The following is a 9,310-nucleotide window of genomic DNA, read 5'->3' as shown; positions in this document are numbered from 1 at the left end:
AATAGGCAAGAACAGATAAGAGTGTTCAACTGAACTGCTAATATTTTATTTATAAAATTCATCAGAAAAAGCTTTAGGGACCAGTAAATTTTTTTTCATTGATTCAAGTGAGAAGGAAAACAGAAACCAGGATTTGTCTTCAATTATATAGCACCCCCCACAGTTAAACGGTAAATTATATGGATTAGTTTGTGTGTTCATCCTTATAACTGCATTTAGTGGATGCAACAATTCCTAAATAAGTTGTACTATGGTTAAAATAATAGTTATAAATTTAGTAGTTAACAGTTGTCAGAGTTGAGAGAAAAAATTTCCTTGATTTTAGTAATTACACCTAATTCAACAAGCAAGACAAGTGATTACAGTTGCCCTTTCTTTTAAAATTAGTAGGAATCACAGGGTACTGAAAGAATTAATTTAGTGTGTGGGCATGCTCTAAAAAAAAAAAAAAACCTGAATTTGTTGCTTGCCAGTTAGACTGATAGTAGCTATCCATATAGTCATTTAGCAAGCTTAATACCACTTTTTAAATTGTATCTATGTGCCAGTGCATCATTGTATGAGACCATTAGTAGTTAGAATCATCAATAGGAAATTGTAACCCACTAAGCTATGCTATGCTACAGTTTCACAGACTCATTAAAATAAAATGAACATTCTGTAGTTTTATTGCAGTGAAATACTATATCAATAATGTTTTAAAGTCACTTTCATTACAAATATATGCTAATAACGGGCTGGCAAATATATGGTCTGAATTATTAGCGTATTGTTAGTATTGTACAACCAGACAGTTGATGGGATTTTGGCTCCTAAGTGCCTAAATCCCTTTTGAAAATGAGATTTAGGTTCCTGAATCAGTTAGGCATTGCAACACTGAGTGCATTAGTGTCTAAAAATCTGGGCCTAAAAGTGATCATCAGTTTTTAAAAAAAAGAATCACACTGGTCTGAATATTTTGAGATTATAAAAACAGATCAGACTATAACCAAATGAGATTAATGAAAAAAAAGTTAGTATTTTCAGTTTTTATACTTTATATATAATCATTTTCACTGTTATCCTGAGCAGTCACTTCAGCTGGGAGTGAGCAAGAAATTTACATGTTGGCAAACAGACTGGCTGTCTCCTGAATCCCAGGAGATGATTCTCAAAGAGGAGGAAAAGATAAAAATGAGGAACAGAGGACACAATTTCCTCTCTCCCCTCATCTCTACTCATGGCATCAACATTTGAAAGACAAAAGAAGCATCATTGAACTGGGGAAGTGGTCCTGGGGCGAAGGAATCCAGGCAGACTGCTGTAAAGATATGGTGAGAAACCTTTTACTTTAAATTCACTTAGCTTGTTAAGTGAGGTATTAGTTTGCATTTTACATTTTATTTCTTTGTAACCAATTCTGACTTATGCTTTATTACTTGTAATCACTTAATCTTTTTCTGTAGTTAATAAACTTGTTTATCTAAGCCTGTGTGTTTGGATTGAAGTCTTTGGGAGCCTCCATTTGGGATAACAGGGTTTGTGCATATCATTTTCTATTAATGAAATAACAGATTTTTCTATGAGCTGGTACTGCACAGAAGCTGGGCAATACAAGATATACATTCTTGGGGAGAAGGTCTGTGACTGAATTTGCTGGTGTCACTCTGCAATATAATTCAAGAGTGACTGGCTAGAAGCACTCATAACTCACGTGGGAGTGATTGTGCATGCTAGAGGCTGCATGTAGACAGATTATGAGTGGTTGTTCTCACAGCAAAGTAATGTAAAAGGCACCCCAATTGGAGAGTTGAAGGGACACAATTGTTCAGCAGTCCAGATTGTATTCTGGGAATGTCACACATCCCCTCTCAGGCTGCTTTTTGCTAGGCTAGGCTAGGCTAGGCTAGGCTAGGCTAGGCTAGGCTAAACAAGCCAAAAACTGTTTGTCTCCTCTTGTCAGATAGGCCCTCCATTCCCCAATCATCCCAGTAGCCCTTCTCTGTACCTTTTCCAGTTTGAATTAATCTTTCTTGAACATGGGTTACCAGCACTGTACACAGTTTTATAGATGAAGTCTTATAAGTGCCTTTGACCTTCAGAATATAAATATTTCATATCTGCTTGTTGCATGTATATGCAATTGTCAAATTAGAGACTTGTACTTCAGGGAAAAGTTCTTTTCTCAGCTCTGATAGATCTCAACTCCAAAGTTCTCTTCTCTCTACTTTCTTCAAACTCACCTTTATATCAGTTATCTGAGAGGAGAATTTTGCTCTTGGGATGAAGTTCGTGTCCATCAAGACTGACCCTTGTAAAAGAGATTTGTATTGAGTCCACAATAAGAGAGAAAGGGGTGATGGTGTCCACACTTCAAGAAGGATGTGGAAATACCTGAGAGAGAGTTCAAAGAAGGGCCACAAAAATTATCCAGGGACTGGAAAACAAACTTTACAATGTAAGACTTAAGGAGCTCAATCTATTCAGTTTATCCAAGAGTAGGCTGAGGTGACCTGGTCACGTGTAGAGGTATTTACATATGGAAAAAATATCTAATAGTGCAGGGATGGAGGGTTTCAATCTTGTGACAAAGGTATAATAGGATCCAGTGTCTGGAAGCTGAGGCTGGATAAATTCACCCTGGAAATAAGATGCAGTTTCATAGGGTCATAAAGCATTGGAATAGCTCACCAACAGAGGTGGTGGACTCACAAGTACTTGGAGTCTTTAAAACGAGATTAGATCTTTTTCTAAAATCTATGCTCTAATTCATCTTTTGGGAGAAATTTAAGCCATATAAAAACTACTTAAATATGTTTGAATGGGGAGTTGAATTTTGACCACATAACCTAGATGCTGGTGTGTAGCAGAGATTGAATCCTTAATGTTCCCATAAAGCCATCTTACAGTGCAAGGAAAGAACCCAAAGATGTATTCAGAACAATGTCAATTTTGCTTCTCTTGTGCTCTTATGCTTTATGACTTAGTAATAACTATGCAAACTTCCCTCTGTTTTAGGATTCTCTGAGAGGCAAATGGGGGTCCCAGCACAAAACCTGAGTAACTAAAGCCTGTGATATGGAGTTCCTGCACAAGGAAGAATCCTCACACTGTAGCTTCATTTACTATTCACATACAAAGACTCTTCTTGGCTCTGCGTTCTTGAACTCCCAGGAGCTTTGTAAAGCTAAATATTTGACCTCTTTTGTGGTGTTTTAAATTCATCATAGTTTGGCATTTTCTCTTCTCTGCGCTATTACATGCATCATTTTGGACAGGTCAGTTATCTTTCTGTACCTGGGGCCAATTTCTGCACCAGGCTCCTGTGGAGAGTCTTCCTGTGCAGCAGAATTTCTCTGGTTCTGCTGCTTGGAGGAAACATTTTTGGGGGAACTGTGTAGGTGGTGCGCACACAGTATGTGGCATAAAGTCCCTGCATGCTGGAGGTGGGGCAACCCTCTGCTATACAGATAGTGCCATGCCTCCCTTCTCCACCCCAGGAAATGGACATGTTAGATTCAAAGGGGAGCTACTGCAGCCTCAGGAATTCACTCCACAGAGTGAGGGGGAAGATTGCTTTGTTTTCACCCCCTCTCCAACCACTTGTATCTCTCCAGCATTTAGCCTAGCTGGTTGGGGTGGGTGCTGGGAGAAAGATTTGCCTGCTATTGTGTAAACTCATTCCCATATATAACCTCAGCTTTGAAAAATGAGTATAATCATGAGCTAGCCTCCATCACCTCTGAAAACACAGTCAACTTCAGAGGGAGGTTATGGCAGAGATCCCAAGACTGCAGCATAGACCAGTGCAAGGGACAATTGAGGCTGCCATACAACTCAGGAAAACAAATGTCTGCCAACATTTACCTTCAGAAGGGCTGACTTGGAAGGCTTTACCTTTGAATGGATGAATCCTTCTGTAATATTACTCTGATAAACATTATGGAAAATTTGTCTCTGGTGTTAAGACAGTTCAAAAGGACATCCCAAGAGGATGTCAGACACTATATATACTTGAACTTTCAGAACAGACAAGCTAACCATATAAAAGATATTCATGAATGTTTTACCTCGATCCCTTTGGTGAAGAAACCACCAGTCTTGAGGAAATGCTTATGAGAGGTTGGAAAGGAACAGCGTGACCGTGGGAGGAAGCTTGTTGAAACAAACATGCCACTAAAGGAAGAAAGCCTGGCCCTCATTTGCAAGCTGAACCTGATGGATAACAACAAAAGCTTATCACCACAGTCTTTCCAACCCAGGTTGCATACCAGCTCATCCTAAATGGGAAACCAGCCCACAAAACAAAAAGTGCAAAATGAAACAAGTGACGTGGAAACTTTGCTCACTCCTCAGAGACTGCAAAGTCCACAATGAGCAGCTCAACATTATATAAACAGATGCTAATGTGTAGAATATCGCAAATACTGGAAGGCAGCTGACTGATCACCAACCTGGTTTCTCCTCAGCATGTTCATGTTGTGTCCAAGTTGCAAACCTAACTCAGTACCGTACATTGAAGGTGGCTTCAAAATCTGCAAAATTACAGGGAACGTGTTTGTTGATCCGTCAGTTACTTATGATACTGTGAAGCCATCATGCTCTTCTACTGATATTTCTATTTCTCAAAATTCTTGCCAATATGGTCCAGGTCATCTCTTGCCTGCTTGAAAATGACATTTGTCAAGATGAGTGGTCAGAAAAGTCAATGGCATACACAACAGAATGGATTGCCCCCAGGTTCAGTGCAGTCACCCTGGCTGTTTAACACCTACATAGATTACAAACAAGAATTCCCCAACATGTGAAGATTCATTTATTTAGATTATCTTTCCATCACCATCCACTCAGAAAGATTTGAGGACATCAAGCTAATTTTAACTGGCTCACTGTATTTGGAAAAATACTATTTTACTTGGTCCCTGAGTTTCAACCCTGGCAAGACAGAAGTGTTCATCTTTTACCTGAAACACCACCATCAGACCAAGCAAAAACTCCTGATATCAGGGGATCTTTGAGCACTATGAACATCCAGTGTACTCTGGAGTTACATTAGACATTTAAAGAGCACCTAAAGAAGCTGAAAAAAGCAAGTGAATTCAAGGAATTGTGTGCTCCAGAAACTGACCAACACAAAATAGGGAGCTGACCCCCCAAACACTCAGCAACTGGTGTCATCTTGTGTTACTGAACTGCAGAGTACTGTGCCCTAGTATGGTCTTGCTCAAGCCAGAAACAAAATTGATCCTGAAATAAATCCTATTGATACTGAATTCATCACAGGGACTTTGAAACCATCTTAACACTGTCACTATACTGCCTCACAGGGATTGCAACACCATCAGTGAGGTGACATGCCTGCAATAAAAAGGAGAGACAAAAATAGATGCGTGATCCAAGATGTTTACTTTATGGATACACTCACCACACAAACTTAAGTCCAGAAAGAGTTTTGCCTCTGAAAATTCCTTACCCCAAAATACAATGGAAGGCTAGAGTAACATAATGGCAGGAAATGCCAATCTTGGAATAACAACTTTTTTTTAGAAACTGATTTAAGAATTTGGGACAGATTCTATTCTCTGTTACACCAGAGGAATCCCGGAGGGATTCCAATGAATTTCCTCTGGAAAGACAACAATGTAACAGAGCAGAATCTGGCACTTTGCTTTAAATACACACGACAGTACACAGCTTTGGGCCCTTGTGCCTCACTGAATTAAGATTATTAATGTCTGGAATAGTCTTCCAAGGGACATAGTGGAAGCCACATTGCTATATTTTCCATTGCTATGTTCAGTCTCAGTTGTACCTCTAAGCCAAAGTCCACAGTAGGGAGCATTTCAGAGGTACACAAATCCCAGAAGACGTAAACAGGCTCAGGTGCTCAAACTCTGAATTCAGCTTCTTACATTTAGGCACTAGTGGCTGAAAATTTTGCTATGCGTAATTCAACAAAGCACAGAGATGGAAATAGTGCCAGAGTTTAGCCCTTAGTGTAATGAACTAGTCCTAGAGTCACAAGTGGGATTTAAATCACTTTAAGTCCAAGCTTTAGATTCTCAAAAGCTCTGTTTAGCTGCCACCTACCCCTGTAGGCAGCTACATTTCACTGGGGAATTCCCCAAGATGCTTACATTTCTGCTGATGGGCATGTGTACAGTCACCTCAATTCTGATACCACCAAGCAGCCTGATGCCAAACGCATATCTAAGCCTCAGAGGGACTGTCCCCCACCTATCTTGTCTGCAGGGCCTGAGGCAGCGGAGGTGCTCTGAGGCAGCTGCTGAGCATGTCTACCAGCCAGAGAAGGAGGTGGTTTCTCCCTTGTGTCCAATAGCCTAGAGCTAGAGCACTCACCTCAGATGTGGGAGACCTATGTCCAAATCCCTCTCATCACAACGGTCCCATCTGTCCTTGGAATCTGACGCCCCACTCTGCCTGAGGTGGGGCAAGGACTTGACCCAGATCTCCCATTCCCAAGTGAATGCTCCAACTACTGGGCTACAGGGTATTCTGGGGTCTTTCAGGAGAGGGTTCACAACTGTGAATCCTGAATGGAGGGAAGCTTCTCCCTCCAGGTTGGACTTAGGCACTTAACACCCTTTGTGGAGGAGGATTTAGGCCACAGCTCCCTCCTTGGCATTTTCAGTGGACTAGTTTAGGCAGTTCCCCACTCAGCTTTCTGGCTTCTGCAAATCCCGTTTTATGCACCTAACTCTTCCCAAACATCGTATAGGGACCCTAAGTGCCTAACTCAGGCTTGTGAATAAAACTTGGTGGCAGGGTATCAAAGTTTGGTTCTGCAGTGGAAGCCTAAATCTCCCTTGTTAATCTGGCCCTAAATCCCGTAGTCCACTAGATCTTGCTGCCTCTTGCTATTGAACTGCCCTTCATAATGACCAGAGTTCACACTTGCAGCTCAGCAGAGGAATTGACTCAGATGCAGATGAATGGCTACTAATGAGTCTGTAGCATCCCTGGTGCCATCAGTGGTAGTGAGGATGGAACGTCCCCTAAAAATATGATCTGATCAGCAAAAATCATTCTGGTGGCTATGAGAGGACCGTGAATAACTTGAGAGCTTTAAGAAAAGATCATGACAAGCTTTGAGCCTTGTGTTCTATTACATGAAAAGGACTAGAAAATTACTACTTTTTTAAAAATGACAGCTGAGATTCAGCTACATTTCTAGCTCCCCCAAATTTAGGTTCTGCAGACTGCAAACACAGGCTACCATACTGCCACTGTTAGGGAAAAAAAGTCATTTAGGGTCAAAACATCACTTTTTTTTTTTCCAGTTCAGCCACTAAACCAAAAAAAACAAAAAACAAAAAAAAACAAACCAGCCCCACCCCAATTAGTCACCCAGCACTGGCTGTACTGGTGCCACTGCCCTCCTGGGATGTGGGTGACCCAGGTTCAGTTCTCCTCTCTCCCCCTGATCTGGAGAAGTACTTGAACTTCAGTCCTGAATATTGCAAGAGAGCTCATTGAGCAATGGAATCTTCTGCTGTGGGTCTCAGCCTCTCCTGTTGAATCTATTCCCCTTGGTATACTTCATAGTAACTGGAGCAGGGACTTGAGTATCCCTTATCTTAGGTAAAAAGAAAAGGAGTACTTGTGGCACCTTAGAGACTAACAAATTTATTTGAGCATAAGCTTTCGTGAGCTACAGCTCACTTCATCGGATGCATTCGGTGGAAAATACAGTGGGGAGATTTATATATACACACACACACAGAGAACATGTAACAATGGGGTTTATCATACACACTGTAAGGAGAGTGATCACTTAAGACGAGCCATCACCAGCAGGAGGGGGGTGGGAAGGAGAAAAACCTTTCATGGTGACATGATGATGGCTCATCTTAAGTGATCACTCTCCTTACAGTGTGTATGATAAAACCCATTGTTTCATGTTCTCTGTGTGTGTGTATATATAAATCTCCCCACTGTATTTTCCACCGAATGCGTCCGATGAAGTGAGCTGTAGCTCACGAAAGCTTATGCTCTAATAAATTTGTTAGTCTCTAAGGTGCCACAAGTACTCCTTTTCTTTTTGCGAATACAGACTAACATGGCTGCTACTCTGAAACTTATCTTAGGCGTGTACCCTAACCACCAGGCTATACAGTCATTTTCACTCTTTCCCTGGCCCAATGACTGTTTGTTTTCACCACAAATGACTTTGTTGCCCCCAATAAACCAGAGAAGGGGGAAAAGAAAAAAGATATACATGTATAATAATTTAAATATATCCTAGCCAACATCACTTTGCAGATTTAGTTTACCAAGGAATTGCTATCATGATGGGTGATTTAAAAGTTCCTAAATAGGTTGCAAATTGGAAGTCCATTTATTCATTAAAAAACAAAATCAAACTCTGACCATGTACTGATGCACTGATCTTCACACAATTTTGCTGCGCTGTGCAGACTACAAATGTATTGCTGCAGAGAAGTCTGTACTAATGAGAAGATACATCATGACTCCTTGGTTATAAGTTAAACTTAATTTTTAACTTTTCACTGTGTTCAACCCAAGATTCAGATGCAAAGTAGTTACTGTCTGTATAATATAAATCTAGTATGCCACCATCCCTCTCTGCATGTTTAAGATTAGCCAAAACCCAACAGCAGATTTAAACCACAAGATCTATATAAATAGTGTACATATTTTCTGCTTTAATACTTGAAAATCAGAATTAAAATCTCCCCTGATCCTTTCCTTCCTCCCTCTGCATACCCCCCACCCCCTCGGGTTAATTTCTTACTTTGTTTCCTGTACCACTTAATTGTGCCTTAACTGGCTTTAGAGTAAATAGTACTTCCTTTTTGTGACTAATAAGATGCACTGATACTTTTCCTCTTTCTCTACATATTTTATTTTACTAAATCATTATTTCAATCAATTGAATATTTTAATTAGCACACATTATACCGTGATCCCGGTAACTATTAAAATGCTAATACATCTTTACATCTTATGAAGGAAATTCCATATAGAAAAGAGTCTTAACTGTAATAGCTTTTCAGCTTAAGATAGGCTTCTCCCTGATCCCTTACTAGAATAGTGTAAAGGCTGATACCACTAAATATTGAGTCATATGAATACCTGAAAAAGAAAATTTGCATGTTAATTACCTGCATAATCTTAATATGTCTATCAAAATGAGACTTTTCTTTCCCACCATTCTAGTAAAATATTGGAAAGGCCCTTCATTTTCGATTTGTATTTTGTTTAAAATTTCCCAGGAATTTATCAATTTAAATTAAAAATGGGTGAAAAAAGTCATTATGTGCAAAACATGAACTTCATTGTTTTTTGT

General features: G+C 40.0%; 1 long non-coding RNA gene across 1 annotated transcript; it reads right to left on the bottom strand.

Annotated features, from left to right (window-relative positions):
* Positions 1 to 482: 482 nt before the first annotated feature.
* On the bottom strand, positions 483 to 4,633 carry LOC119856148. The gene is made up of 4 exons (XR_005293178.2): positions 4,434 to 4,633; positions 4,050 to 4,194; positions 2,223 to 2,373; positions 483 to 1,300 (listed from the first exon to the last, which is right to left on the bottom strand). It is a non-coding gene; the product is annotated as an uncharacterized LOC119856148 (long non-coding RNA).
* Between the last annotated feature and the right edge of the window lie 4,677 nt (positions 4,634 to 9,310).

The sequence above is a fragment of the Dermochelys coriacea genome, chromosome 5 (assembly GCF_009764565.3).
Source record: "Dermochelys coriacea isolate rDerCor1 chromosome 5, rDerCor1.pri.v4, whole genome shotgun sequence".
Classification (NCBI taxonomy): domain Eukaryota; kingdom Metazoa; phylum Chordata; order Testudines; family Dermochelyidae; genus Dermochelys; species Dermochelys coriacea.
The sequence above is the reverse complement of the archived record's forward strand: the minus strand, read 5'-3'. Positions and strand labels throughout refer to the sequence as shown.